This window comes from Haemaphysalis longicornis, unplaced genomic scaffold (genome assembly GCF_048455015.1).
Source record: "Haemaphysalis longicornis isolate Haplotype H1 unplaced genomic scaffold, Haemaphysalis longicornis Haplotype H1 scaffold_5, whole genome shotgun sequence".
Taxonomy (NCBI): domain Eukaryota; kingdom Metazoa; phylum Arthropoda; class Arachnida; order Ixodida; family Ixodidae; genus Haemaphysalis; species Haemaphysalis longicornis.
Genome location: NW_027526385.1, coordinates 160,086,463 through 160,093,954, shown reverse-complemented (window position 1 = coordinate 160,093,954; position 7,492 = coordinate 160,086,463). Strand labels below are relative to the sequence as shown.

Below are 7,492 nucleotides of genomic sequence, written 5' to 3'. Positions count from 1 at the left end.
TTTAACGACCAGGGTAAGCACCTGTTCCTTGCTTTCTATCACGCCGACATTTACCGCCCTCTTCCTAAACCCAAAGTAGCTCGTTTTCTCGCACGTTCTCTCTTGAGAAGCCCGCCGTGAAAACAAAACCAAAACAAACGTCAAACCTCTTTACAATATCAGTATATATGTCAATTACTTTATGTGTATTCACTTTTTGTGTTTAAAAACCTTAAATTTAAGTTATAAACACATTTCAGACTTTGAAAGCAGAAAGATAATTACCAACATTACAGCAGTAACACAATTTTCGTCAAACATAGAGGTGCTGCATTTGAAGTCTGGCAACTATCTCTCACTTTTGTGTGTGTTTTTTCATGGCGTTTTGTGCCGAGTGGTTGGTGGCGTGATTTAATCTGTTTTATCTATTTCAAGCTTAAATCATAGTTATAGAAGCTTTATGGGTGATGTCTACCCTTCTAACCTACGCGTGTGTTGAACATGGGGACCCCGGAAGAACGATCATCGCCGGATAAAATACTGCGCGTCAAAAGTGGATGACATTGCATCAGAACAAAGCGTGTTCGTGTGTCCGCGAGATGAAGACGACAGTGAAGGAGAATTTTACGTTGGAAACATCGTTTTTGCTCGGGTAAGTACGCATTTTTTATTATTCTGTATTTGGTTGGAATGAGTTCTGGTGTTTATGGGTCAGTAATTCGCTAGACCCCCATCTCGTTTGCTCTGAGAGCCTACGTGAGTTAGTATACTTGTTTGGCGCCCAGTCCACCGTTTCCGCAGAAGTCAGCATCAATTTACGCTGAAGCTAGACCTTGGCTACGATGCTCGCGCTATGGTACACGGCTGCTAATAATTTGACATCACGCAAGGCTCTTTAACACCGGGGCGTTTGTTTATGTGTCTCTCAAACAGTGCCTTTGCGGTTGCAGATCGCAGTCGCAATTTCGCGTGAGTGGCACAACGCTGTGATTAGTCCTCCCTCGTGAATACCCGCGGTATACCAAGAAATAACATGAACAGGAGGTTCCCTGGAAGTGCATGTGAAAACGCGTACACGTGATTCCATGGCTGGCGTCTCGTAGGTGTTGTGAAATCTCTCTCCCCCCCCCCTTCACGAATTCCGTGCAGTGCGCTTCGCAGCTATTGCGCTCGCGAGACCGGCTACCGTACGCCTCGCGGTCTTCGGGCCGCGATATGTGTGCTGTTCTCGTGAAGCTCGACAACAGCGAAATTGCCGTACTCGCTCGCCAACGCGCCCCGACAGCGTACGCGTCGACCGGGTGCTGACGGAGTTGTGCTGGAAGAAAAGCAGGCAAGAGATGAGGGCGCACGAGGTGTAGTTAAACATGAGAATTTACAAAGTGCAAGGTGGAGAAAATAGTATGCAAGGGCCGGAAACGGTGAGAGAGTTCGGGCCGCGCGCCAGCGAGCGAGTGCGGTAATTTACGTTGCCGAGTTTCACGAGTCCGGCACGAATATGACGACTCCCGTCTGAGAGTTCATAGAGGTATAGAATTCACATACGTGCAAATTGAAGGTGAAATGCGCGCATGTGGCCTCGCAGGGAGTTAGCATAGTCTCGGGGTAGTGGGGGAGATTTCACAACGCCTACGAGGCGCCTGCCGATTCTGTCAGAGTAGCTCTCGGGAAGTCTGGGGCTTGATATCAGAGGCATATGTATTGTTTAAATTAGTGCAGAAAATTGAGCCAATTCGCAAGTTCTCATTTTCGCAAAACCGCAGGCCATACAGAGACTAACAAGAAAGCTGTAGGCACTCACTCAACTCGATTTATATTGGAGAATTGAACGTGCAGATACAAGTCAGACATTGAAATGGAGGAGCCTCAACTATCACACACCAGTTCCGATTGAAAGCAAGGGATACAGATGAGCTGCTAGCATGCGTTCCATGCAAATTAGCTCAGTAGCTAGCTTTGCATATATCATGCATACCCCACTCACAGTACCTGCGGGTCTAATAAATACATTCTTACTGTGACCTAAATTTCACTTGGGGTGTTCCGGGAATGTTCTTATTAGTACCTTGGAGGTTACTGTCTTTAAACGATTAAAAATCTACTTGATGTAAGCATTCGTGCTTTGTGTGTGCTCTTCTTGTATTTCAACAAGTGTCAGCACACTCACAGATTATGCACTTGCAGGTGCTGCTGCTGGCTGTCCTGGGTCAGCTGCCTTCCAGTCCAGTTTCAAAGGCTTTGCCAGGGCCTCCCTTGGCCAACCGACACTGCACCTGCTGTACCCAAGTACTGCCTGAACTTTCGTTGGTGCTCCGTACGCTTTGCCGCCAGGAATGGTCATTCATCCGTCATCTGGCCGCTTGGACCACCCGTTCAGAAGTCAGCGCATTTGCTCGACACATCGGTCCAGGCGCTGCTGCCATATCGGTGCACCCACCGATTATGTATTTTCAGGTTAGTTATTGCATGTTGTGGAACTTGCCATGATGTATACCTGTTAGCAGTGCTGTGGCCTCTGATTATTTGAAACATTTTCATGAAGCAGTGCTGTGCGTATGGAGCGTGTCATTGCTTAGCAGAGATATTGAAGAGAATCTGGGGCTGACGACTAAAGGGCAAGAAGAGAAATTGAACTGACTTTGAAGCAAGTATTCGTATGTAATCAAGCCAAGCAAACATTTAGGATCTTTCGATATGGTTTTAAACTTGCAATACAAACTGGTCTACTTCAGATCATACTGGTAATAATCATACTATACCGAAAAGTACATCCCGCAGTCTGTAGAATTCTGACAGCGCTTTTTTCGCAGTCTCTCATGACAGGCACTAATCTCAATGGTTGGAAGATAGTCGAGGTAGCACCAGTCTTTAAATCAGGAGACGGTACTTCACCATTAAATTTCCCTAACAAGCACCATATGCAAGGTCAGGAAACATTTCATCCACTCTCAGGTCGCTAATTATTTATAAAATCACAATATCACATTCGAGTATCACCACGGTTTTCACAAGGGTTACTTGAGAAACACAACTTTCAGGATTTGTTCACGATCTACATTGATCCATTGACACAGGCTTAGAAACTGCGGTAGTTTTTCTCGATTTTTCTAAAGCATTCAATCGCATTGCACACCACAGACTACTTCTCAAACTTCACCCTAATGTCCTCACTTGAGCAAAAGATTTTCATTCTTCTCAAATGCAGTTTACTTCTAATAACTATATACTTCTTTTGCTCGTGCCATTTTGTTGTCCCCCCAGGCAGGTTGCTTGGTCTATCTTCCATGTTGCATATCCTCCCATGTAGGTCTATTTGCAGATGATGTTGTAATTTATCACACAATTTCTTTCAACTACTACCGTCAATGCTTTCAATCTGATCTTAACACAATTAACTCCTGGTGCTGCAAATGGCTAATGTCGCTTATCTCTAAAACAAAGTGCATGACTTTAACGGTGGCAAGTCTCGGATTGTAAATACTTACTTCATTGTGGAGGCGAATGTGTGATGTGGAGGCGAATGTCGGTTAGATACCGCTTGGTGTAGCCGCTTTTCAGATGGAGGCAACACGTAAAGACGCCCGTGTTTGGAGATTTCGATGCGCACAAAAATACCCAGATGGTCAAAATTAATGCGAAGCCTTCCCCTACAGTGCTCCCCATATCCCAAGTGTAGCTTTGGCGTGTTAAACCACCGTTTTTTTTCATGTTTTTGGTATAGTACCAGCTGCTGTAGCAGGTTAAACTTAAAGGTAAAATTATACATAATGTTTCCAAGAGCTAAATATAAAGGCCATATTGAAGTGCATTTATGGGTCTATCTCATAGCAGTAGTGAAAGGTTATATACTCTGGTGCAGGTTAAGAACGCCAATGGCTCATGTGGTGTAGTCCAGTGTTTGACGGAATGCTGTGTAGGCAGGTAAAAGCATTATTGCAGTGATGAAACGTAGGTCACTGACCAAGTCAAGAAAGCCATTTAACGGTTTGTTGCTTGTTCACGGTGAGCATGTGTCGTGGAAAATGAAGCTATATATTGGGCATTACGCGGCGCAATGAGTTTGCATAGATATGGTGCAGATTGCCATCCATTATGTTGATAATGTTGGGCGTCGTCTGAACAATGAGGGACTCGAGCAGTAATCGAGAAGATAGATTGCACTCAGTTGTCAGTAATTTTGTCTTGTTCCAGTCGACCACGTGTCCCGTCCTCTCACGGTGCTCTGCCAGTGGACTTGTTTTTGCATGGCCCTTGTTCACTTCGTTCCAGTGCTGCATTAATCTTCTGTGCAGATTGCCCGTTTCGCCAATGTACACTGATTTGCATTCAGCGCATGGAATCTAATAAACAATACCCGGAAGCTTGGAGCGTGAGAGGGGGTCTCTCACGCTGACAATGTCAGAACGCAGCTTGCTAGTGGGCACATGCACAATGTATGCACTGCGTGTCTTGAAAATGTGTGCGAGAGTTTCACCAATGTGTGGGACGTAGGTAATTGCTGCACGTTTTGATGCAGTCGTTGTCCTGAATATAATGCCTAAAGCATTATATTCAGAAAGAAGCGAAGAGGGCGACTAGCAAGAATCCACATTGACATTAGCAGGCAGAAGCGTCCACAAGGCCTGTGTCAAAACGTGCTGCAATTCTCGTCCTACACATCAATCAAACTTTCGCACGCATTTTCAAGAAACACATTGTGCACATCGTGCAGGTGCCCACTAGCAAGCTATGTTCTGACATTGTCAGCGTGAAAGACCCCCTCTCACGCTTCAAGCTTCCAGGTGTTGTTTATGTTTTGAACAAAAAAAGTGCCATTTAAACGTGACACCTCCTTCCTTGCCGATTTCTGATGCCTGATTGTTCAGTTTGTGGGGATACGTTTAGCAGATTGCTCACATGTCTAACCTGTATTTGTGCTTGAGCAGTCAAACGCTGATGTTAGCAGTGAAGTAGGTGAAAATTGTAGTTTGATTGTAGTTGTGTGCAGATTACCTACATTGTGTTAATTCGTAGAAAAGCAAAATTGAGGTAACCCTGCTAACTGTTCCGCATTGCAGCATTTTATTATGCGAACGTTAAGGAGTTCAGCTGCTTGTTAAAGGTGAAATAAACAGTGGTACAAAAAGAAGAGCATCTACTAAACAGAAATATCTTCACAATCGCAGGATGCCAACGGTCCACCTACCAACTTCTGTCCTGCATCGTTTCTGCTGGCTGGAGCGGTTCATGGAGCATTTTCCAGCTTCTCAAAGTTTGTGGTCAAGCGCTCCTCCAAGTGAAAGATGCCGCAGAGGGATCTTTTGTTTTAATGCCACAATTTCACGTGCTCAGCAGCAAATTTACTTGTAAGGCTTTTTAAATATTCATCACCCAAGAGGGCATGTTACCTTCGTCTTCGGTGGAATGTGTCTGCACTCAGGTTATTTGTGACAGAAACAAGTGGACCACGTCATGAGAGTCATTGAGGCCTTGTTGATTGTGCATGCTTCTGAAATGACATTTTCATTAATCTGAATACTTTCCACATATTACGATTTGTGAACAAATTATGGTAAAAGTCACGATTAGTTGTACTACACTGCAGGAAGGAAATGCCAACATACGTTTTAAGCACCTCTGATATTTCAGATCGTTGGCTGGTGAGCAATAAAACAAAACTGAAATTTTTTTAAAGTAAAATCAAATATTCGTTGTCACCAGTGCATGACCATAGTAAAAGCTATCTAGTCACCAAATTTAGAATTAGACACGAAATGCCAAGAAAAATAGGGAAATAAACTAGACAGCTGGCTACAATAAACCAATTCGTAAAATTCCTCAATGTCTATCAAGTGATGATTCAGGCGGGTTAGTTAAGATGTCAGTGGGTTTACACACCCAACTTGCAGGGAAGCACATGAGCTCCCAATATTAACATGTTTTTAGTGAAGAACGTCTTCCTTCATTAAGCTGCTTTGCACATTGATGCCAGTCTGATAAATGTCCTGAATTTTTGTTATGATCAATCTTTGTATGGGAACCATATATTTTTATATGATGTCGCTGTGTATTTCTGAAACTGCATCTAGTCACTAATTCCAATTTGTCGTGGTCAGGTTTTTTCAACTAATTCGTAGCTTTTTTAACAATTATGGTATATTTTGTGTGCCTAAAGGAATGCCTCATTGCATGTTTAGCCTATGTAGTGTTGAAAGCGGACATTTTGCTTCAAAGTGGAATATCGGGCTAGCAACAAGGTACTTCGCGTGCTGCTCACTTTCATTCATGCCATTATTTTTTATATTATCATTTAAAATTAAAAGCCAACCAATTTGCTGTCGTTTTAATTTTGTCACCTACTTTATACTTTCTTTTTTTTTCAACTTTGTGTAAGGATTGACTATCCATATTTTTATGATACCGAGGCGTTGGACTGGGCTAGCTGGTACATGTTTGAATGGATGAAAAACCATAGGAAAACCCAAGACACAAAAGAGAACGACGGGACAAACTTGTGCCGTCATTCTGTTTTAACTGTTTCCTGTGTTTACCACTGGTTTTTTATGCATTCAAACATTTTTTATGAGTTTGTTGAACAGTGATTAGTTTAGGTGTGTTCAAACAATTGTTGGCTGCGAAGGCTCCCTGTAGCATTTGTATAAGTGCTCTCTGCTTTTTTTTTTAGCCAATACCCCACCACCAGTCTTCATGAGGTGGTCTTTTGTAGAAATAAGTTGAAATAAATATTTGTTTGCATTGCTTTACATGTTTTGAAAGAATTTCTTGTTCATTCTTGTTTCATTCAACCCCGTTTCAGAATCCTGCTTAAGGCATTTCCTCTGTTATTTTTTTTCAGAACCAGGAAGGGTGCTCATCCTCGGTTCTTGCTGAAGCAGCAGTATCCATACTTCACACGTGAGCTCTGAACACACAGTAATTATGGTATGAAACATTCTACCAGTATAAGCCTGCTTTGTAGACGTCATTGTAGATGTCAAAGCTCTTGACAGTGTAGTCCAATGTCTGGTGTAACGGGCAATGTCTACAACTTGTAAAAATTAATTTTGTGGCTATAATGTTTGTGATTATTTTAAAATGCACGTCAACTACTATTTAGAATCGCTGTCTAAATTGGCAGCCATTTTCCTGGTGGATACAGAAAGTGAAAAAGCGCATGTGTAGAGATTTCAGTGCATCTTAAATGTCCCAAATTTGCTAAAGCTAATCCAAAGCCCTCCTTGTGGTGCACTTCATATCCCATGTACAGTTTTGCATAAAAACAGCTAAAAATTTATGATCAATTTAAACTTATTTTAATGTTTTTAAATGCAAATATTCTCAGTTTAAGCTGCCATATTTAGAGTAAAATATTTTGTAACAATTATATAGCTACGAAAGGTTTACAGAAAAGCTTTTTGCTTTTGGTTGTGCACCTTCTTATCAAAAGAAAAATGTTAAGAAAGGCAGAAGAAACCCAACTATGGAAATTAGCAAACCCTAAAGCTGCGGATAGACTGAATGTTTTGTAGAGAAT

At 42.4% G+C, this 7,492-nt stretch overlaps 1 long non-coding RNA gene across 1 annotated transcript; it reads left to right on the top strand.

Annotated features, from left to right (window-relative positions):
- The first annotated feature begins 266 nt into the window (after nt 1-266).
- On the top strand, nt 267-6,722 carry LOC144138800 (uncharacterized). The gene is made up of 3 exons (XR_013315975.1): nt 267-631; nt 2,164-2,433; nt 5,145-6,722. It is a non-coding gene; the product is annotated as an uncharacterized LOC144138800 (long non-coding RNA).
- The last annotated feature ends 770 nt before the right edge of the window (nt 6,723-7,492 follow it).